The sequence below is a fragment of the Meriones unguiculatus genome, chromosome 7 (genome assembly GCF_030254825.1).
Source record: "Meriones unguiculatus strain TT.TT164.6M chromosome 7, Bangor_MerUng_6.1, whole genome shotgun sequence".
Lineage (NCBI taxonomy): Eukaryota > Metazoa > Chordata > Mammalia > Rodentia > Muridae > Meriones > Meriones unguiculatus.
Genome location: NC_083355.1, coordinates 102,460,389 through 102,485,787, shown reverse-complemented (window position 1 = coordinate 102,485,787; position 25,399 = coordinate 102,460,389).

Here is a 25,399-nt window from a genome sequence, read left to right as displayed (position 1 = left end):
CAGAGAGAATCATGGCTGATTCAGTTTCTATCAAAAAAGATAGCTAAAACTGATAAATTTACCAAGATTCCTGGGAAATATTACCCCCATGTGTGTGTGCATGCATGCACAAGTGCACATGTGCTCACACACAAACAAGTTAAGTCAAAATAAAGTCAATTTAAAAATAATCATGTTTTTGATAGTCTAGATTCTTTAATTGTAATGGATGCATTAAGATGGGATTAAGACTCATAACCAAACCATCTGCAAAGTACAGGGAATCATATTAAAGAAGGGAGAGTTAGTAAGACCTGGAGAGGACAGGAGCGTCGCAAGGACCAAATATATCAGGCCACAGGGGTCTTTCATGAGACTGTTTCTCCAACCAAGGACCATGTATGGATATAATCCAGAACCCCTGCTCGTTTATAACCCATGGTAGCTCAGTGTCCAAATGGGTTCTCTAACAAGGGGAAAAGGGACTATTTCTGACATGAACTCAATGGCAAGCCCTTCCACCACCACCCTCATGAGGGAGGAGCAGCCTTGCTAGGACACAGAAGAGGACATTACAGCTAGTCTTGAAGAGACGTGATAAGCTAGGGTCAGATGGATGGGGAGGAGGTCCTTCCCTGTTAGAGGACTTGTAAAGGGGCAGGAGAAGATGAGGGAGGGAGGGTGGGATTGGGAGGAAATGAGTGAGGGGGCTACAGCTGGGATACAAAGTAAATAACCTGTGATTAACATGTTAAAATAAAAAAAGATGGGATTAGAAAAGAAAAATGACTGCAAAGTCCTCCTCTGTGGCCTAGCAGAACTGTTCCTCCCTTGGGGAGTGGGGAGGTCAAAGAGCCTGTCATTGAGTTCCTGTCAGAAATAGTCCCTGTTATCCTTACTATAGGAAACCAATTGGTTACTGAGCCACCAAGGGCTTCATCTGATGAAAGGTGCTAGGTTATATCCATATGTGGTCCTTGGTGGAGTGTCAGTCTCAGAAAAGTCCCCTGTGCCCAGATATATTGGGTCCTTTTGGAGCTCCTATCCTTTCCACATCATACTAACTCCCCTTCTGCCAAAGGTTTGGTTATGAGTCTTAGTATCAGTTTTGAAACACTGTTAGGTAGAGTCTTTCAGATGCCTTCTGCAGTAGATTCCTGTCATATGTCCAAAGCACATCCCATTTGTCTTTCTAAGTGAGGATTGATCATCTTACCCAGTGTTGGCTTTCTTGTTTATCTTCTTTAGGTGTATAGATTACATTATGTTTATCATATCTTGTAGGTCTATATAAGAGAGTATATACCATGTTTGTCTTTCTCCTTCTGGGATACTTCACTCAGAATGATCTTTTCTAGATTCCACCATTTGCCTGCAAATTTCATGATTTCCTCCTTTTCGATTGCTGAGTAGTATTCCATTGTGTAAAAATACCACAATTTCTGTATCCATTCCCCCTTTGATGGAAATCTGGGTTGTTTCCAGGTTCTGGCTATTACAAATAAAGCTGCTACAAACATGGTCAAGCAAATGACAGAGGAGAACTTTGCAGCCAGTCCTGAAGATACCTGATAAAACAAGGTCAGGCGAAAGGGGAGGAAGTCCTCCCCAATCAATGCACTTGGAAAGGGACAGGGAGGAGATGAGGGAGGGAGAGTGGGATTGGGAGGGAATAAGAGAGCAGGATACAGCTGGGATACAGAGTTAATAAAATGTAACTAATAATAAAAAAATTAAATTAAATTAAAAAAAAGAAAGAGGATTGAGGCAGTCCTAATGAGACATGATAGGCTGCAGTCAGATGGTAGAGAGGAGAGCTCCCCCATTCTGAGGACTAGGGGAGGGAAATGGGGGGCAGGGAAGACAGAGGAAAGGTGGGACTGGGAAGAGAGAGAGAGAGGAGGCTTACAATTGGGGTATAAAGTGAATGAACTATAAAAAATAAATTTAAATTAAAAAGAGAAAAAACAAAAAAAGAAAAATGAATATATGTATATATACATCATTTTCTCCACACTTTAAAATTTCAGTTAATAAAAAACAATCATAAAAGCTTACATCAATATTTTGTTTTGTTACTTTTTTTCAGGCTTAGGTGAGTTTGAGTAAATATCCAGTCTGTAAGAACACAAAGTTTTTTAAAGAACATGAAATTGGAGCTGTTATTGAAAATTTTAAATCTCAGTTGATGGAACTATAGTGCCCAAAGTTGTGCTAAGTCTAGACCAGATGATAGGCTAACCCACCATATCCTCCTTAAAGCATCCTTAACAGAACCATGATTGAGGAATTTAAGGTATTCTAGCCCTTTGCATTAACGAGTGGGAACACGGAGACGAGCCCTTACGTGTATTGGCCAGTCCCTATCCTTTTTTATGTATGTAAGGGAATACTTCCAGATTTATACTTTAATTTTGTTGGGGTGCAAAGGCAGTTGATGAAGACTGAGAGTCTTTGAATTGACTTTTCTGTTTCATTTAGGTAACCACAGATGATCCATGGTTTCTTGTCAGGATGTGGGAGGTGGTGATTTCTAATTCTTCATCTCTGTGGTTTGAAGAGAAATCTGAGACAGAAGACCCTTATCCTTGATGGTGATAAAAGGTAGAAGGTCCTATACAGTGTAGGTTTCATCTTACTGTTTCCTGCTTCTAGCAGACTCAGTTTTATTGCCAGCTTAGGACTGTTAACATATTTTTCTCCTATGTAGAAAGCCATGGAATGGTTGAAAACACATTAATTTACGTCAGCTTTTTTGAAAGAAAAGGATGAAGAAGAAAGGCAATTTCTAAATGTGGGGGCATATAGGCAATAATACTTTCTGGGCTATTGCTCAGGCTTTTCCAATTTTTAGTTATTTCATTTGTTCTATAGAAAAGCATTGAAGATAGGCACATTATAAGTAAGCTTTAGTGAATTTAATGGCTCAGAAAATAAAAAAAAAACTTGAATTCCATTTATGCATTAGTCCATTAGTATGTTAAGATTCTAATTGTGTTCCCACAATGAGTTATTTTATATCAGTCACCGACAGTTGACAATCAGTTGGTTTAGAAATGAACATTTTTAACATATCAAATTAGACTTTATATATTTAATAACAGCTCATGGAAAGACACTGAGAAAAGTAATTTGAGCACAATGTGGATTACCCGAATCTGCTTCTCATTATAAAACATTTTCAGAGACCATTAGAGGAAAAACTAGGGATTTACACTGCAATAGATAAGCAGCCATGGGCTCAAAGTCACTATTTTAAAGCCAACTGTGGAATTTCATATTCCCTTTCATACAATATTCTTTAGATCTTTTTGTTCAACATGAACTGAGTGAGATGCACAGCTGTGTCGGCAATAGTAAATCTTAAGTTCTTCTTCTTCTTCTTTTTTTTTTTTTTTTTTTTTTCTGTCCCTGTGATTGTGCACTTCCCTGGATATTTCTTTCAGTTCTGTGATGCTCTGCACAAACATTTTTCTGAAAATGTGGTGCAGTCCATTCAGCTAAAAAAATCTACCCCACCTCCAAAGAACATAGAGATTGATGACCTCTCCCTCTCTGATATTTGTTTAAAATACCATAATCCACGTCTTAATTGTGTAGGTAGGAAGGGTGAACTTTACCTGCCATAAATCCAGCCTCTCTGCAGCAGACCATCAAGTCCAACGTTAACAAACTTTCAAACCTAAGATTCAGAACTTGTAATGTTAATGTTGTCTCAAATGACTCTAGGGAAAAAAAAAATGAATCCACAGAAAAAAAGGAGCAGTCTTACATTTGCACGTTTCAAAACTCTTATCAAGATGACAAATATTTTAAAACATTACAGACTAGACACGTTCAAAGAGAGGAGGACTGTTACCAAGTAATCAATGGAGTAATGCTATTGAAGAAGACAGACAGATAAAATAGATATCAGGGTAATTTCAATCCATCAGACAATTGCAAGGATGCTTTTATATCTTTGGAATTCAGTTCATTGCCTAGGGAAGAATTTTGGTAAAAAGTTGTTGATCAGAAACACAATTTTCCCACTTCTGGGCTGCATTTTTTTTTTTTTTTAAGAAAGAACCATTTGCTTCTAACTCTTTTAAGTTTTCAATACCTGTTTTCTTTTTTTTTCTCTTTTTTTTTATTATTTTTTTATCAGTTACATTTTATTAACTCTGTATCCCAGCCGTGTCCCGATCCCTCATTCCCTCCCAGTCCCTCCCTCCCTCCCTCATCTCCACCGTGCCCCTTTCCAAGTCCATTGATAGGGGGGACCTCCTCCCCATTCATCTGATCCTGTTTTATCAGGTATCTTCAGGACTGGCTGCAAAGCTCTCCTCTGTGGCCTAACAGGACTGTTCCTCCCTTCTGGGGTGGGGAGACCAAAGAGCCAGTAATTGAGCCTTAAAGGCGTTAAAGGCTAGGCTCAATACCTGTTTTCAATGTCTCTCCCATCTGCTTTCTGAGTGAGGATTGAGCAACTTCCCTAACGTCCTCTTTCTTGATTAGCTTCTTTAGGAGTATAGATTTTAATATGTTTATCTGATATTATAATACTAATATCCACTTATAAGTGAGTATATACCATGTGTGTCTTGGACAGGAGCTTACTACAGAGGGCCTCTGAAAGACTTTATCCAACAGGGTATCAAAGCAGATGCTGAGAGTCATAGCCAACGTTTGGGCATATTGCAGGGAATCTTATGAAAGAAGGGGAGATTGAAAGACCTGGAGGGGAGAGGACCTCCACAAAGAGAGCAACAGAACAAAAATATCTGGGCCAGGCTGTCTTTTCCGAGACTGATACTCCAACCAAGGACCATGCATGGAGATAACCTAGACCCTTTGCTCAGATGTAGCCCATGGCAGCTCAGTCTCCAAGTGGGTGCCCTAAAAAGGGGAACAGGGGCTCTGTCTGGCACGAACTCAGTGGCTAACTCTTTGATCATCTCCACCTTGTAGGTGTGCAGCTGTACCAGGCCACAGAAGAAGACAATGCAGCCAGTCCTGATGAGACCTGATAGGTTAGTGTCAGATGGAAGGGAAGGAGTACCTTCCCTATCAGTAGACTGAGGGAGGGGCATGGGAGGAGATGAGGGAGGGAGGGAGGGAGGGTGAGATTAGAGGGGATGAGGGAGGGGACTACAGCTAGGATACAAAGTGAATAAATTATAATAATCAAGAAAGAAAGAAAGAAAGAAAAAAAGGAAGAAAGAAAGAAAGAAAGAAAGAAAGAAAAGTTTTCAGTAACTGACAATAATAAAGAGGATTAATAAGCCAAAAAATCTATTCAAATATGTCTGTCTAGGTATTTGTTCAGAGGCAAGGATTGAAGGAAAGAAAAAATAAAGTAAAGACAATGTGTCTGTTAAGACAAGTTACATTCAGAAAATGAGAATGAAAAACCCTGAATTACTCAGAAAGCTGTGGACACTGACTAACACAAGATGAGCCTTAAACTTTTTGGTCATATAAACCATGAAGCTAATGGAGAAAGAAATACATCATTAAAATATATGCAAATTTTGCAGGGATACCAGATTGCTGCTTTTTTTTCTTTTCTTTTTCTTTTTATTAATTACAGTTTATTCATTTTGTATCCCACCTTTAAATCCCTCCCTTTTCCTTTCCCAATCGCTCCTTCCCTCTTCTCCACTCATGCCCCTCCCCAAATCCACTGATGGGGGAGGACCTCCTCCCCTTCCATCTGATCCTAGTCTATCAGGTCTCATCAGGAGAGGCTACACTGTCTTCTTCTGTGGCCTGGTAAGGCTGCTCCCCCCTGAGGGGAGGTGATCAAAGAGCAGGCCAATCAGTTCAGGTCAGAGACAGTCCCTGTTTCCATGACTGTTTTCCTGAATTTTTGATGTTGTCATAGCGTGACAACACATTTCAACTCTACCCTTGTCGGCTCTGCCTCTTAACCCTCAGTGTGTCCAGATAAGGACTTTTGTATTTAAAAAGGAGTCATCTGAGAGTATGCATCTGTTTGCCAGCTGCACACACCGGATTCTATATTGTACTGCCTGACCTGAATATTACAATAGTAAGGAATGAAACAAACACAGAAAAGCTTACAAAGCTTTTGAATCTCTAAATAAATGTATGTTGTTTCATCATTATTGTAAAGGACAGTGTTTTCACAATATTTAGAAAGTGGGGCATGTGAATTAATCTCATATTATTTTGATGGGGGTGTCTTTTGGTTTTAATCATTAGCAATATTGCAATTCATTTACAGATGAGGACTGATTGTCTAGGTCATTGTGAGCTAGCAATGGTTTTATGTGCCTGCTTCCTGAGAAGGAAGCTTGATGTGGGACATGACAGAAAAGCAGATGCATGATCACACATTCTGTGGGCCTCTGTGTGTGCGGGTCCATCTCTGGGTGTGGTGTTTGTATTTGCACTTATGCTAAGGAAGCATGACACATTTTCCTGTCCCCTCTTTTGTCCCCTCTCTTTTGTGATTGGTTGGACTACGGCTTCTCTCTAAGGATTCCAATGATGGAAACCAGGTCTGAGTTAAGGAAGAAAGGTTACAGGGTTATTGGTGCTGTGGTCCCCAAGAAGAGAATAACAGATTTCTCCTGAAAACGCAGTAGGTACCTAGGAGAGAGGTGATTTTGTTAGTGTGAAGCACAGCTCTTTGTTTCTTGGCACCCTCCCCTGTGCACTTTTTTTTTCTATTTCCCTCTATTTCTCTTTAGTTAGCTATTTTTAATTGGTATGCCAAGTAATGGATTCCATTATGAATTTCCAGAATTCTTTGTTGAGCTTCCTCTTCCAGGCCATTGCTGGACCACTTCTTTCCCTGAGAATGCCCTCCTCCTCTGTGCCCATGCCATATGTTTTCTGGGAGAAACCAGGCTGCAAAGAAGACTGGGGGAGCAGAGCAGCTACCCAGAATAAGCAGACACCTGCCAAGCTGTCTGGAAGAGGCTGAGGACAAATGAGTTCTTGGAAAGGACACTTTCCACCCTTTATAGCTGCCTGCAGGCTGTGTAGGGTGCTCTCTGTTTTCAGCTTTAGTGAACTGTCACTCATCCTGGGGTGGGCTTGAAGATAAACATCACAAACAGGTTCCCAGGTTTGAATACTTTTTTACCAGATGTGGTGCCATGTTGGGGAGGGTGTAGATCCTTGTGGGGAAAAGATTAGGCTCATAGCCCGTTCTGCTTCAAGTACAAGTTCTTCCTCCTAGCCTACCGAGATGTGATTTGTGCAAAAATGCAGGCTGCACCTCAGTGATGGAAAGTGCCTTCTCAAACAAACACCAAAATAAACCCCTCTTCCAATAAATTGCGTCTTCTACATATCTTGTAACAATGATGAGAAAATAAGTAATTCATTTGTTAATAATGAAGATATTTAACAATGTTATATATAACAAAATCAATGTGAAATCTGAGGCTTTTTATTATGCAAGAACAGGCATAATGTATGGAGATGTTTGGCTTGAATCATGACAGGCACATATGAGAGCTCAAAGTGTAGAAAATATTCCTCTAAAATGTCTCTGCTCTATACAATATTATTTAGCTCAAGAAACATCAAACTGTGATAAAATGAATCGTTTAATTTTAAGATTGTCTTTGCATTATTATTTTAGGTTTCTATTAAAAGTATATAGTTTAACATAGCTTTAAAAATTATATCTTGATTCTTTGATTCAGTGGGACAATTACTGAGTTATTTTTTCATAATGACCACAATACCAGCTCTTTATTTTTTTCTAATTTACTTAGAAAAATAGGACAGTGAAAGCATAACCCTCAAGCTTATTTATGTAAGGTGTGGTTGAACAGAATTCATTTGAAAGGTCATGAGAATGAGGGCATGGATTTTACATTGAGTACAGCTCCCAAAGAATATGGTGAGCAACAAAGTCAGAGATGTTGATAAATACACTTATAACTGTGACCTGTAGCAAACACTAGTTTTAAAGACTTTAAATGTCTCGATTCATTTAATGCTAGCTGCACCTACATTCCAGTAAATGCCATAATTATTCTGATTATCCTAGATTTGTGTAAATCAGGAAATAGAGGTAAAGATTGCCGGAGGTCACACAGCTGCTACCTTATAGAGATGAAATTTAAAACCAAGGAGTCATGAGTAAGAATTCTCTCTATTTTTCAGTCTTATAATTTAGTAAGTGTACAATTTGAGCAAATTTTATACTTTATTCCAGAAAAGCAGTAGGAAATGCAGCAAATCTGTTTAGAATAATAGGCACTGTTAAAGAACAGAGAAAGGCTGTGCAGGCACGAAACAAATAAAAATTTTTAATGCAGATGCCTTTGTGGCACAGTTCTTTCAAAAGCTCGCACAAGCACGAAATCACTACTTTTTATATAATTTAAATGTTTTAACAGATTACAGTTCTGTGACTAATTCTAGGTCTCCAATTAAGATAATGTAGACATTGGAACAAAATAACAAAAAGACACCAACATATGCACATACATACACACAGACGATAACCACATGTATGATCTGTGCTTCATGCAAGGATTAGAGAGGAAGGCCCAACTTCCTCTCCAAATGAAAAAGATGAAAGTCAAATTCAAAAGCATTACTAATCAGTAATGTAATAACTCCGTGTTAGAATAAAGAAGATACAAATTAGCCATGCAACACACAGATGTAAGAATTAGGTTATTTAAAAAGAGAACAATTGTTTTTCTAACATATCAAGCCAGGGGGAAACACTTCCCTACTGCATTAGATCTTGTCTCCAGATTCCCACTGGGTTTGTTTCCTGCATTGGGCCTTCAGTGAACTATGACTCAAGATATGTAGGACAAATAGGCTCCTTTCTTTCTCAAGTTGCTTTCAGTCCTGGTGTTTCATCATAGCAAAAGATAATCACTAAAAAGAGTAGAAACATGAACCCGGAGGCCAGAACTGACACAGAACTCGTGGAGGAATGCTCATCATTGGCTTGCTATCTCTGGATTACGCAATCTGCCTTGTTATAGCATCTAAGCCCACACTGGCTTTAGGGGGAGAGGTGCACCATGCACCATGAGCTAAGCCATCATCAACCAGGAAAATGGAAAAGGAGGTTGCCCAAAGGACAATCAGGTGAGGACATTTTCTAAATATATGCACCCTCCTCACACTGACTCTAGGTTGTGTCAGGTTGACAGATAACCAGCCAACACAGGCCTCATAACCCAAATGAATCTACAGAAGTTTCCATATCAGCATTAAAGAATACACGTTCTTCTCAGGATCTCAGGTGGTTTTCTGCAAAAGAGACCACATAATAGGACCCAAAGTTAGCTCCAACAAATACAAGGAAAAGTAAAAGACTATCATGACCTGAATTCTATCTGAGCATCATGGATTAATACAATGTTTGATAGTAACAACAACACGAATGATACAAAACAGAGACGTTTATGAAGTTTAACAACACACTACTGAAACAAATTTGGGTCAACAGAGAAATCAAGAGAGAATTTTAAAGTTCTTTTGTGGGTTCTCTAATAAGGGGAGTAGGGGCAATCTCTGGCATGAACTCCATTGCCTGCTTCTTGATTATTCCCCCACCACCATGGGGCAACCTAGCTCACAGAGGAAGAGGATCCAGGCAGACCGGATGAGACCTAGTAGACTAGAGTCAGATAATAGGGGAGGAAGACTTCCCCTATCTGTGGATTAGGGGAAGGAGAAAGGGTAGAAAGAAAGGTTGGGACCTGGAGGAGATGAGGTAGGGGGCTACAGCCAGGATACAAGGTGAATAATTGTAAAAAATAATAATAATAAAGAAAAAAGAGAAACAAAAAGAAAATACAACATTTTAAAATCAATGGAAAACAGTGAAAGCAGTTTTATAAGAAAGCTACAGGATTGGAGGCATTTAGTGCATGTGCCTCTCTAAGTCTAGCCACAGGCAAGCCTGTAAGGCATTTCCTTTCTTTGTTTGTTGGTAAATGTCTAAAAATCATTATGCTGCTTTCTTCTCATCATGTTCTTTAATTTTTTTTATTTGTTTATTTATTATTATTATTATTATTATTATTATTATTATTATTATTATTATTATTATTTTGCTTTGCACCCTGGCTGCAGCCCCTCCCTCATCTCCTCCCAGTCCTACCACCCTCCCTCCACTACTCCTATGCTCTTTCCCTAGTCCACTGACAGGGGAGGTCCTCCTCCCCTTCTATCTGACCCTAGCCTATCAGGTCTCATCAGGGCCTGGCTGCATAATCTTTCTCTATGGCCTTGCAAGGCTGTACTCTACAGGGGGAGGTGATCAGAGAGCCTGCCAGTGAGTTCATATGAGAGACAGCCCCTGTCCCCCTTACTAGGAAACCCACTTGGAGACTGAGCAGCCTATGGGCTTCTTCTGAACAGGTGATCTAGGTTCTCCCCAATTTTAGAGGAGTAACAGGACAGAAGCCTTTCACGGAGGACCTCTGAAAGACGCTACCCACCAGGGTATCAAAGGAAATACTGAAACACATAGTCAAACTATGGGCAGAAACTTGATGGAAGAAGAGGAAGATACAAAGACCTGGAGGGATAGGAACTCCACAAGGAAAACAATAGAACCAAAAACACTGGTTCCCTCTGGGCCTGCAGAGACTGGAACTCCAACTAAGGCATTTTTTAAATTAATGATGATAGGGGACAGGCCAGACCATTGTGTGTAGGGACACCCTACACACTAAATGCCTACATCCTGTAGCTTTTGAGACTTGGAGACTGCGTTTATGGGCTACATCTGAGCAGGGGTTATAGGTCCTCTCCATGCATAAAGCAGGGGTTGTCCCTGGCATGAACTCAGTGGCTGGCTCTATGATCACCTGCCCCTGGGGTGTTGCAGCCTTGCCAGGCCACAGAGGAAGACAAAACAGCCAGCCCTGATGAGGCCTGATAGGCTAGGGCCAGATAGAAGGGAGGTGGTCCTCCACTATTTGTGGACTAGAGAGGGACATAGGAGGAGAAGAGGGAGGGAGAGTGGGATTGGGAGGAGACTAGGGAGAGGGCCATAGCCATGATACAAATTGAATATATTGTAATAAATAATAATACTTAATAAAAAAGATAAAAATGGCATCTTGAAAAAGTTGCTCTATGTATAATCAAGAGATGCTACATATTTGAATATGCATTAAGTGGATAAGCTCTTGTGAAATATATTATCAAAAATGGTTGTTACTACTAATGAGTTATGTAGCAATTATTTTGTTCTTTGTGCTCTTGCCTGACAGCATTGTACCTGTAAAGAAAAAGTATTATTAGCCAGGAGAAATTGTATATATGCAAGTGTGAATTATAAATTGCTTAAGGAAAAGGTTTTCTCTGAAAATAATGATAATAATATTAGTCAAATTAAGATTATTAGTAAGTGAACAGTTCCAATAATCACTTAAAACCCATCCTTAATAAGGTTGTGAAGATAAGAACCTATAAATATTGTTTGATATTTTTTAATTAATTAATTTCTTCACTTTTCATTTGGACCATAGCACCCTCCATCCTTCCTCTCCTTCTGGTTAAGCCCTCCTTCCCTCTTCTCCCCATCCTCCCTCTCCTATTCCTCAGAAAAGGGGAGCCCCACCCCATCTACCTACGGAAGCACATCAAGTTGAATCAGGATTGAGTGCCTCCTTTACCCCGGTGGCCTGAAGAGGCAGCTCTGCCTCAGAGGAAGCAATCAAAGCCCCTCAAGGGGAAAGTGATCAAGAAGCAGGCAACAATAAACATGATGGAAGCAGATATTGTTTTTTTTTTAATCTTTGACCTCAGTTGAGCAAATCTAGTGTGTACTTACCTTGTATGACACAAGAGCAGCAGAATTAAAAAAAAAAACAAAACTATTACTGCTTTAAAATCAAGCCAACACTTTTTTTTAAATGAATACACACAGTGGAATTTTATTTAGTTTTAAAGATAAAGGAAAGAATGATGATAGATGGAAACGTGTAGGAGGTGTCATATTCATCAAAGTAACTAAAATAAAAAATAAAAATTATATGTTGTCTTTCATAAGCAGAACCTAACTTTTAATGTTTGTATGTACGTCGACAAATAGGAGGGAGGGTAGGAACAGACTATAGATAAGGACACCATGAGAGGGAAGCAAGAAGTGACAACAAAGTAGAGAAAAGTCAGCATTTGCTTGTGACATGAAAAAAAATAGTAATTGTGACTTTGACAAACAACTTCAGTGGTATTTCTTGAGACACCACTGAAACTGCACAAAGGAAAAATCCATCCCCACTTGACATTGATCAGGTGCTAATGCAAGAAGTAAGAGTCACTTAGAGGCAGTACCTTCTCACATGGTAGAAGCAAGGCTCAGTCACTAACAGTTTAGGATATAAGCAAGGCCAATACTCTTTAATTGAACTTTTACTATATATTTTATGGGACATTATATGATCTAAAATGGTTTACATCACTTAGATCTATAGAGACCAATCACACAGATGGTGGAAAATGGGCAATCAATAGGAAAAAAATGAGTAGATATGACAAAGTATTGAAAAAGTTTTTTATTATACATATCTAAAAGAAACTGTAAAAATTAATTTAAAATATTTCTGAAAAAAAATCCTCACCTCTTCATCTAGTCTCTTACAGCAAGAGATGTGATGTAATCAGTGGAATTTTCTATTAAGAAGGTCAATTTGAAAATAGTTATTTATTTAAATTGTGTTTCTGGCCCCTCCCTACTCTGCAATTTGAAGCATGAAATGTAAACTTGTCTAATGTCACTTTAGTATTTTTAAATCCATATACAAATTCATTTCATCTGAATTGACTAACCACTTCCCTGATCTGGCATAATGCAATACCTTTTAATAGTGATTATAGCATTGGTGGTAATGAGGTTAATCATGGCAGACAGAAATAAAATGAAAAGTGATTTCTCTGTTGTAGCCCAAATAAAGTAATACTTCCAAAGTATTGTTTCAGTCAGAAAATCTATGTTTCTTTATAATCATTAAAATCTTAAGAGGTGCATATGTACAATACCAAGTTTATGTACAATGTGTTTCCATACTGGCCATGGTTCTATCATTAGCTGAAAAGTTCCAGGTATTCTGAATCATCATGAAAATCAAATAGCTTGGTACGGTTAAAACCCAGACAGTTTACATTTTCTTCTTCTACCCTGACTTTTCTAATGTAGCTCTGTGGCATATATTATTGTAGCTGTTTACAAAGTTATATTTAAGTTTATTTAACAAATGATAAGTGCACAATCCTTGGATGAAGTAGCAAAGTATATGATCTAACCTTTGCCATAATTTCACAACTGTTAGTTGAGTAGAGCATGTTTCTACTGCGTTTCTCTATTCTAGTTATTAATGCAAGTGTGGTTTCAATTATAAAAAGATACAATCAAAGCAGTTGAGTGATTGTCTTCTAACAATGGTCCCTGTGCAAAATTATGTCATGGTTTCCCAGGCAAAGTTTGACCCATATAAGGATGCATTTCTAAACACAATGAGCATAATGCATAAAAATATGGGCACATCACTTTCAGGAAGTAAGGACTTGCTATTTCAAAACTTTTAACATGTGATTAAAATTCCAGACACTCTTAGGAGGTATCCAACATAAATAATAACAAAATTATAGTTTGAGTTTCATATCTAAAATTTAAATTGGAAATGAAGTTAAAATTGACATATAATCAACATCAAAAGTTTCTCTAAGAGTACAAATTATTACTGTGAACTGACAACTGATAGTCTCGGTGTTTCTATTTATTTCCCAGGTAGAGCATTTCTGTTTCATGCCTTTTATAGCCCATGTTCTGTAATTGTTCGGAATTTTGAGAGAACTAGCACTAAAGTGTACAATACAAGATTAGAATCAATTTAACATATTGTTTGATATATTATTTTCTTTTATGCTACATAAGAATAAGCATTAATCACACTAGATTTTACCACTGTTTGATATGCAGAAGAACCACAATTTGGAGAGCCAAAAGGCCTTCTCAAATGCAAGTGATTTGGGAAGTATAATGGAGATCCATTATTACTCATTGTCATCCACAGATTCTTATAATAAAGGCTAATGTATGTCAGAAAGCTCAAAAATGTCAAATTTCTGTAGTAGTTTTTCTCATTCTTTGATAGCCAGAACATTGCATTAAAGATGTGATCTACTTCTGAGAGCATTATCTGGTTTTCAGTCCTGCTAGTGGCCTAGTTATGAAAAAGCCGATGTTAATAGACTGCAGAACAAAGGAAGGTATTTTCTTCCTACATGACTTCTCTGAGGTACATAGCAATAATGAATATAAGATTTGCAATGTATTTGGAACTCTAAATTATTAATTAGTCTGCCTATATTAAACAGCTCACCATGTAAATGTTGTAAACAAAGTTCTTAAATATAATATAAACATATTAAAGAAAGTAGGCCTAACCTTTGATTATCTATGTGTTACAGGCATAGGAACCAATTGGAGTAATGTAGGAATATATATAAAAATATATATAATATATATAAAAATAAAGGATATTTTTAAAAGATTTACCTACAGCATTATACAACTGTGTAGCCTGAATGTATGCCGGCTCATGATATTAAACACAATCATCATTCATACAGGGAAAATACTAGAGAGTAACACTGTAGTGCATAAATCTTGAAGTCCAAAATGTATGCAATAAAACATGGTAAGGGACTGACATATTAGGAGAAATAATTAGAAGAGGTTGTCCCATTGGAAACTGAAACACAGAGTTCCATGGGGACTTTAATGTACAGTGTCACAATTAAAACGATTTACAAAGTTGCACTCAGTAGTGATTTAGGTTGGAACACTGATGGTAACCACTTTAGCAGTGTTCATCAGAGTAGAATAAACAAAGAGAACAAGTTTGGAGAGATAGATCTGAGCTAAAATAGCCATGAAATATAACACAGCCTATAACATTTATGACCAAAAAAAAAAAGTAATGCCATTATTTAAATTTTTAAGAAAATGAAATAAATGAAGCCTACATGATCATGGTGAATGATATCTTTGTGTTGTTGGATTCACTTTGCAAATATTTTATTGAGTATTTTTATGTCAATATTCATAAGAGAAATTCGTCTAAACTTCTCTTTCACTTTGGTCTTTATGTGGATGGCCTGGATCCTCTTTCTGTGCGGTCTGGCTAGGTTGCACCACCAGGGAGAAGTGATCAAGGAACAGGCAACTAAGTTCATGTCAGAGATTGTCAATTCTACTCTTACTAGGGAGCCCACATGGAGACTGAGTGTCTATGGACTACATCTGAGTAGGGGGTCTAAGTCTTCTCTATGTGGGGTCTTTGGTCTCTACAGTCCCCCCTGGGCCCTCTTTCTTCCTTCCTTCCTTCCTTCCTTCCTTCCTTCCTTCCTTCCTTCCTTCCTTCCTTCCTTCCTTCCTTCTTTCTTTCTTTCTCTATTATTTGTTTGTTTGTTTTTGGCTTTGTTGGTCTCCTTGAGTGGCTCCTGTCCCTTCTATGTCCTTTTACATCCCCCTTCTACAAGACTCCCTGTGCTCTGTCCAAAGTTTGGCTGTGAGTCTCTGTGTCTGCTCTGATTTCCTGTTTGGTGGAGTCTTTTACAGGACCTCTGTGGTAGGCTCCAGTCCTGTTCCTTTCTTCTGCTGTTTCCAGCATCTATCCTGTTTCCCCTTCTGAATGAGAATTAAGCATCTTCCCTAACATCGTCTTTGTAGTTTAGCTTCTTTAGGTCTATAGATTTTAGTATGAAGTGCCTTTGTTGGGGATGGCCAAGCTTGTTTCTATTCTTAAAGCCTCTTGACAATTGTGTGTGTCTCCGAAACTGATACTCCAAACAAGGACCATACATGGAGATAACCTAGAACCCCTGAACAGATGTAGCTTATGGCAGATCAGTCTCCAAGTAGTGTCCCCAGTAATGGGAACAGGGCTGTCTCTGACACAAACTCAATGGCTGCCTCTTTGATCACCTCCTCCTGACAGGGGAGCAGTCTTACCAGGCCACAAAGGAAGACAATGCAGCCAGTATAGATGAGACATGGCAGGCTAGTGTCAGAGGGAAGGGGAGGAGGACCTCCCCTATCAGTGAACTTGGAGAGGGGCATGGGAGAAGAGGAGGGAGGGTGGGATTGGGAGGGAATGGGGGGGGAGCTACAGCTGCTATCCAAAGTGAATAAAATGTAATTTATAAAAATGTATATTAATTAAAAAATAATAATAATTATGTTTTCCTTGCTTTAACCTAGCAGAAACCCATAAATACCAACCTAGTACAGTTAAATCAATACAAGAGAAAAAGGATCCTATCTGCTGTAATTTCTCTAAATTAATACATATATTAAATATATATATATGTATATATATATTTCAAGGCAATAAGAAATCGACTGCATTTCCTATATAGTTTTATGAGTGTCAACAAAGTTAACTGTTTTCTAACTTGGCTTATGCGTAAATCTTCTAGGCTAGTGCCAAATTCTTATCCTGCAGCAGATGGCAGCTGGAACAGACAATAGCTTACAATGAGGAATTCTTGCTGCTTCCCTAACCTTTCATCACCAGAAATCATTCCTATTGTTCAACTCTGCATCTGCAGCCTATTTGCATGGGAGAATTTACCCACAGAATGTTTATGATGCGTTGAGCTTGAGAGAAACACAAGCTGCTCAGTTTTTTTTTTTTGTTTTTTTTTTTTTCTCCTCAAAGGACCATTCCAACCACTACTTTAAGGTCACTGATTTTGTTCGTGGTGCTGTTCTTATTAATCTCCAGTGTGATTCTCAGGTGTCCTTTGAAACAGGGCCCACCTCATATTTGAAGTTCTCCTCAGAAAGTCATTTTATCTAACTTCCTCTCAACTTGAGTTTAACCCAGGAGACCCAGTTTCACAATGATTAGAGTGTCCTAAATGCTTGTGTTTAATTTTCATTGTTCATATAAGAATTATAACAAGGATTTCCACTACGAAATAAATTCTGTTGTGCTACCCTGGGGAATAGTTTTCACTGAATACATAAATGTAACAGGGGAAATAAGAGAAATCGGAGAATTGAAGCAATGGATTGTGTGTCTCCATTTTCTACTCTTCTTCTGCCCCTCTAATGAAAGTTCAGATGGCTTACTTGTGTTTCTCCCCATTAAAATAAAACATCATCATTTATTATGTCTGTCACAGACTAGGGGTGTTCATTTTACATAACCAACTGGTAATACTAACTATTTTATTGAAGATATGGTAATTTTATCTATATTCTTTGTTTTAGAATAAGAAACGATTCCTTCTGGGATGAGAGTTGATAGGTAGGAAAGGAAACAGAAAAAAAAGTAGTCATTCTTTACACTATTCCATTTCATTACCTGTACTGCTTACATTGGTGACATCCATTGGAAGAGTAATGTTTTTTTTTGAGGTATTGTATAAGCATGATAATAAAGTAAGATTGAGAGGACCTAAGAAACACATGACTTCAGAAAGTAAAGGTCCAAAAATTCAATGAGTAAATGAAGCATCCAACATTCTTTCTTATGCATATAGTACAACTTAGAATCAACAGCCCCTGACGATCATCGCTGCTGAAAAGCCTAAGCCGCACCAATACCTTTAGCATCCTAAACGTAAGAACCTTCCAAAGGTCAATATGTCATATTTGGGGGCGTGGATTTGCTCAGTGTTTATGTGATTCTTCACATCACATGAAATAGCAGGATATTGTCATATTTTGTGATATTTGTAAGAATAAACGTTAGAAATAAGTATTAACATCATACCCACTGTGGTTGCCTAGAAATGTTCTGCTATATATGTTAGTAATTGCCCTTTTATATTTTTAAAGTCCATATTCTCTAAAAGTGAATGTAACATTTTCATGTGCCTCTTTAGTTACAATTCAAAAATCACATTTTGTTTATTTTTGAGTCTATGGCCTCAGATTCAATATAAAGCTAATGCTGATTGATCTTGAACTCTCAACCTTCCTGCCCTATGTACCAAAGACTAGGATAGGACTTACTAAAAAGATGCTTTAAAGAAAAGGCGGTTTTATATTTCAAAATTTTGAAGATTTAGCTTTTTCACTCACTTTACATTACATTAGGTAAGTACCTTAATTCTTTACATTAAAATATCATACCAAAATTATGACTTTTTCTCTTCCTTTGTTTTTAATTATATTAATTATATGCTTTATTTTGAAGATGTGATGCAAGACATAAATATGATTTAAGTTGCTGTATTCAAAGGTTCTCAGTGAACACTTCTTATTTTTGACATCTTCCCTCAATTAGTAGTAATGTAAATTTAAATAAATTTTACAATTTATTTAACAGTTTATTTCACAGAACACTTGATTAATTTTCTGTTGTTGTTTATAAGGTACATACTTTTTCATTGTTTTATTTCCTTAATTGTTATTAGTAAAGTATCACTTGAGTAAGAATTAACATCATGTATAATCTAAGACTCATGTATTTAATTGGAATACATAATCTACTTATCTCTAACATTTCAATCATATAGTTACTGCTAATATTTGCTACTTGCTTATTTGTCTCAGATTCAGTTTATTTTCCTTGAATCTTTTTATTATTTAATTTATTTCATTTCTTCTACTCAATTTATTACTTCTGCATTATGTCTCTTGTATTACTGTCCTGCATAATGCAACATCCTTGGTTTATTAAAGACTAATATTTCTCATCTTTCCACTTTAAGACAATTCTGTAACACAACATTTGAAAGGCATTCAATCAATTCTAAATTAAAGAGCTTACTTATGCCAAAAGACACTGTTGTTATTTTTCAACTTTTTTTGTACCTTTATTGTCTTATTCAGTAAACCTTTATTTTGACTTATGCTATAATTATAATCTTTCAGATTCATCTTTATTTCTGTTTGTATCCTTGCATTTTAATTTTTACTGTAGAAATTATTTATTTATTTATTCTCTTTTGTAGTATATGATCTTCTATTTCTCACTTGATATTTTATGCCCTGTTTTTTTTGTCATCAGCTATGTTGGTACGTTTTAAAGAAGAACACTAAATTAAAAATAGTACTGAACCTTTTGGAACCAGCATTTGATTCATTTTTAATGTTTTTAGACGATATGAAAATTTCCACATTATTGTGTTTATCTAATATACTTACAGAAAATATATTATTTCTCATAACAGAAAATTAAATAGCTAGAAAATCCATGTATTTGTAGTAATATCTATTATTTATCCATTTTTTCTTTTCTTTATACATTGTTAATTTTCCCCAACCTATTTTTTGCTAAATGTTACAGCTTAGTAACAGTAACTGTTAATTCATTTTCTAAAACAGGACTTTTCTTGCATTTGAGGACTCAAGAGAAGTTTACACGAATCAAGGGCTGAAGTGCTTAAATTCTCAACCATGGTCCTCAGGAAGGCCGCTGCATCAAGAATTCACAGACAACCAGAACCAATGTGTCTAAGTCTCTCTGCACACCCTAAGACTTTCTGGAAATATTCCTCTTTTCAGTTTCTCCAATTATTCAGACTTGACACCCTGTTGAAACCACTGCATAAGTCCAAGCCATGACAGCTGCGGCTATGAACCCAGCAAATGCTTCTAGGGAAGTAACAAAACCATATGTGGATTATATCGGGATGCCTTCTCTTCCTTGGCTTATCCTCACGGGCATGCTCCTTCAGGATGTTGTTAACATTCTGGTGCTTTCAGTATGCTTCTTAATTGAAGAAAGACATTTGCCTTTTCAAAAGTGTGTGTGTGGTGTGAGGGTGAACACAGGCAATACCATATGTGGGGGGGGGAAAGACCTGCTGGCATTGATTCTCTCATTCTACTACATGGAATCCAGACATTGACCTCAGGCTTGGCACAGGATACAGTTTTACGCAGATCCATATTGGTAATTTCACATATGCCTCTACTGGAGTTCTGCTTTAAAGAAAAAACAAAAGAAAGAGAGAGAAATAAAAGACAAATAAAAATGCTCAGTCATTTTTGTCAACAGGCTCAAAACAGTTCAGAAGACATTAGCCATAAAAGTAAGGAAAATAATGTCTAGAGTTGTCAAAATGGAAGATTTTAAATAATTGCATGTGAAGAAGGAAATCGAAACAATACAAAAACAACAACAGAACTTTATTCCAGAGTATCAAATTGGTTTTCAATTCTCTTCCGTTCATCCTAGAGAAATGGCAGTCACAGTTCTTTTGTTGTTGCTGTTTGGTGTGAGTGATGCATGTGCGTGTGCTCAAATTTGTTTAAATATGTAGAGGTCAGAGAACTAAACTACAAATCCTTGTCTTTTCCCACATTGTTTCTTAGATTTTCTCTCAGTGAACCTAGAGTACAACAATTAGGCTGGACTGACTGGCCAGCCAACCCCCTCAACCTGCTAATCTCTGGAGTTTGTTTGGTTTTCAACATTGATATGTGGGTACTATGATACTATTCCAGAGGCTCATCAGGTTGAGTATTTAGTCTTCTCTTGTGGGTGCTTTTGGGTAGTGTAATGAAGTGTAGTCTTGCTAGAGGGAAGATGCCAGCAGAAGTGTACTTTGAGAATGTAAAGACTTGTGCAATTTCAAGTTTGCTCCCTGTTTCTTGCTTACTATTCATAATGTCAGCTCTCATCTGTCTATGTTGCAATGTCTGCCTGTTCCCATGCTTTCCAGCCATGATGGTGATGACATCTTACTTCTCTGGAATCTCAGGCCCAATGAAACCTCTTTCCCTTCCCAGCAGCATTTGTCATAGTGCTTTATGAAACATAGAGAAAAAGTAATTAATATAGGAGCTGTGGATCCAAACTCAGCTACATATGTGTACGCAGTAAGCACTGAACCTATTGTATCATATCTTTAGCCCAGTTGTAGGTTATCATGCCTTTCAAATAAGTATATTAGAGTCTTACACCCATGTGATAGGGTGTGTTCAGATGTAGCCAGACAAGGAGGATATGCTAGGTGAAAAGTTTATCCCATTATGACTAGTGTCCATATAAAAAAAAATATATGTCACAATGCTAAAAAGCAACAGATTCCTCTGGTTAGAAGAATCTAGAAAAGAAAAAAAATGTAATTTAGTAAAAACAAAACAAACCTTGGAATTAACTGAGCTCTGCCAAAACCCTAAATTCATTTTCTAGCTCCTCAAAATACCCAGAAATGTGTTTTTATGTGTTGTGTCATCTAGTTGTCACAGCTGTTATGTCAGTTCTAAGAAATACGCATGTAGTCATGCCCTAGGACATTCCCATACATATTTAGAGAGTGTATTGGAAATTACAGTTTAAAGAATATTAAAATGCCTGGGCCAAAGGAAATAAAATTAAATTCAATGATAATCAAAGAACCAAATTTATTTGTGACTACTCTATATGCATAATTACAAAATTTGACCAAACACAATAAGGGTTGGGGAAGAAAAATAGTGTTCCATAAAAGAGAATAAAAATTGTAAATAGGTTCAGAAAAAAATATTTAAGTCTCAGACACACTATGGGCTGAGAACATCTTCAAAATATGCTATGGGTAGAGTTGTCTATCACTTATGATTTGTGGAAAGGGAAATATATGTTTAGGTTAATTGTTCAAGAACTGGATATGGTTTGTATTCATTATAACCTCTAATATAGAGATTTCCTCCATTTTCTTTCAGTATTGCTAAGTCAGGTGGTCCATTTTGATAACTGAACTCAGAATCCACAACAAATAAGTTTCTTCACAGACTGGAGACAGAAAAAAGTGCTCTATGATGCTGAAATATGTTATTAATTATTAAATATATGAGCTGCTCTAAACAGTCTGCAATCACAATGACTCTTAAAGAGGAAGAGAACATTAGTGTTTGATTCACTTTTCAGAAAGATCTTGGGGGCATAGCCATTTTGTTAAATTTTCAAAGTATAGGACACTGTCTCCTTATCTCTCCAAATAAATCCAAAAGAGGAAATGCATAACATAATAAATGTTTTACTTTCTACAGCTAAGAAGAACACTTAGATTTGTTTTTAAATGTTCTTTGGAGACATTGCGTTATTCATTGGAAGTTTTCTTCAGGTTCCTGCCACTGACTTTTCTTTCTATTTATTTCCTTCGAAGTTCTTTTAAGTTTGCTTATTTGTTTATCTCCTTATTTATTTGGAAGTTAATTTTAGACGGACTTGCTTCTTTGATTTAGTCTACAAAAGAATTCGTGACCTTAGTGTGAGACTGTTACAAGTTTACCATTTGCAATCAGAAAAGTATTTGGTAAGTTTGTCTTGAGTTACATGATTGCTCTTCATGGGTGACCATGTTCAGGCAGAAAGGCAGGTTCTGCCCTCTCCATGACTGTTTTAATTTAACTTAGGAAAACCTCAAACTACAGTCTGTCTATTGAGACAAAGTTTCACACATATATTCAAGTCATGTTTCTTCTCCCTAGAAGCAGAATACAGAAAGACCTTAGAGTAGTAAGACATTACAATTCCTGAGATGTATTTCAAAGACTAGTGATTAAGAAACTACAGTTATTCAGGAACCTTGAACAATCTTCTGACCATGGGGAAAGCCAGCCCACAGCTTAAAATAGCCTCTTGGTAGCCAACCCAGGCATGTCTCCTGGGCAATGCAGATAGGTCCACATACACAGAAGCAAGCCAGATCCTCAGCCTTAGCCAAATATGGAGTTGTTTGTGACAGAGAGCACTCACCATCGGGAAGGTGGAAGGCTGAAACCAGCTACATCTTTAAGGCACGGCATTACACAGCTCTTTACAGTTCCCCCTTTTTGTTTTAGACACATCAGGCAAGAGTAGAGGTCTGATCTCTGATATTAGAAATAAATTGGGACTTTGTACAGATGTTCATTTAGGTGTCATCCACCCAAAGAGCATCAGACCCGTCCGATATCTTTTTCTCAGAGGCGGGACCTGGGGCATCAACCCGCATGCAATCAGACATGCTCTTCTCTGGGTCCAAAGTGGTTGACCCTGAGTGCAGTGCTTAGCCTCGCATCCTGAGCGTAACATTTTAGCTTTTTATGGTAGCCAACCATGCTTGGGAGACTGTCCTGCTTCAATGGCTGTAAAGGCTTGAATGATCATGGCTGCATTACGCTGTTGTGAGACTCTAATCTTGCATATACACCACAGGCAAACCAAGGAGACCAACACCAGAAGGCCTGCTAACTGCATTGAGAAGAACAAAAAAAAAAAAAAAAAAAAAAAAAAGATCAGAAAGAAGGAGAAGAGGACCTCCCCTATCAGTGGACTTGGGGAGAGGCATGCGTGCAGAAAGGGGGGGAGGGGGGGGGCCGGGAGGGGAGGAGGGAGGGGCTTATGGGGGGATACAAAAGGAATAAAGTGTAATTAATAAAAATTAAAAAAAAAGAAACTACAGTTAGGTTGAGTTGAATTTTCAAAAAAAAAGCCATCAATGATTCATCAAATGATTTGTTTAATGATATACAACATTTGATAATATATTTTAAATAAAATGTTATCACAGTCTGCAAGGTAAACAGCCCCTAAGGCACTAAGATTAGTGTAGACTCACTGTAAAAGAAGACAAAATAAAAAGGACAGTCCCTGTAGATTCAGTTATCTTTTACAAGCCCAAGACAAAGAAAAAAGGTTTATAAAGCACTGATTTCCATCCAAACAAAATTCCATGGGATTGAAACTAAAGTACAGCCTCACACCTAAGGAAGGGAATTAAGTTATTTTAGTAAAAAAATCATTGTATATCTTTTGTTCCATTAGTGAAATAATGACTGTGATAAGAGAGCAATATCTAGATGCCATCAAAGGATTTAATTATGAAACCTGTTCATGGATCACTTCTTATCCTTCCTTCTTACTCTGTCCTTGGAGAAAACATTCAATTTTTCCTTCTTCATAAATTTGACTTCAAAGGGAGAATATAATGACAACAGTGACAAGGACATTTTAAGCATGACTCTCAATATTAATTTTTATACTTAAAAACATAAAATGTATAGATTAGATGTCAGTATAAAACTTACCAGGTAAAATGACCTTAACATCTATACCAAAAAGTCAATTGCAGGTCCCAATGCTTTGCAAAATTATCAATTCTGTTTTCTGCTTTTACAGGATTTCTGAGTATGCAAATGGGTCTTTGCATTTATGTTTGAATATTTTACCTTTTCTTGGACTTCTTTCTTTTTATTTATTTATTTATTATTAGTTACATTTTATTAACTCTGTATCCCGCTCCCTCATTTCTTCCCAATCCCTCTGTCCTTCCCTCATCTCTTTCCTGCCCCTTTCCAAGTCCAGTGATTGGTGAGGACCTCCAAACAACTCCACCCAAAAAAACATATCCCAACAAAAATTAAAAGAAAACAAGAAATGGAACACAGTAAGACCACCGACTCTAATATAAATGGAACTAACGTTCATTGGTCACTATTATCTATCAACATCAATGGACTCTCAATAAAAAGACACAGACTAACAGAATGGGTGCAGAAACAGACCTTCTTTCTTTTGGTTTGTTTTGTCCTATTCCAATGTATTTGCTTTTGTTTTATCTTTTCATATTAGATTACATTATATTATAATCCATTAGAAGCCTATTAATTTTCTAATGACAGAGAAAGGATGTAACTGTATTGAAGAAGTCAAGAAGGAACTGGAAGGACTAGAGGGAAGGCAAGTAGTATGTAAAACATAGAAATATAATATTGTTTAAAAGTATCTGTTTCCAACAAAAGAAAAAAATAATTTTCTCAATAAAAGTAGTTATTAGTTAATATATGTATGTGACATCCTTTTTTACCACATAATGAATCTCTTTTCTCAAGAAACAAATTATTCTTAGTATAAGAGTAACAAGTAAAGCTAATGTTTTTAAAGTATAGATTACTTAGTAGATAGTATGCTATGAATATCATATAATATTTGCACAAAATTTCACACAACAATTGGGATTGATGCCTCCTTTACAGAGATGGGAAATGAAGAAACCGAATCCTAGAATTTTGAAGAAATCAACAAAGGTACCAAATTACAGACCCAGGGTCCCAAAGAAGTCAGACTACAAAGTCTATGCATTTCCCATTGTTGCTTCTTTATAACTGCATCAAATGTATGGCTGGAAAATTCATGTATATAACCCAAGGGATGCATTAAAGTTTTCCAAGTGGTGTGTGGGCACAGAAAATTTTAACAATATTCCTTTTAGATCATTAGTTTCCCCTCTTTTCTTCTTTATGCCCTAAATTGAAAACACACCTGTATTTGCGGTATTCAACTGTCTCCTATCTGAATACTTATTTCACAATGTTTCTTCTCACACCTCTGAAAATATATATCTTTTGTTGCAAACTTAACATCCCTTATTACCTGAGAGCAGGCCAGTCTCCTGCCTCCAGACAGTTCCCTATGTAAGTACTGAGGAATTGTCCATAACCAAGACACCATAAAACCACAATATGCCTCATGCC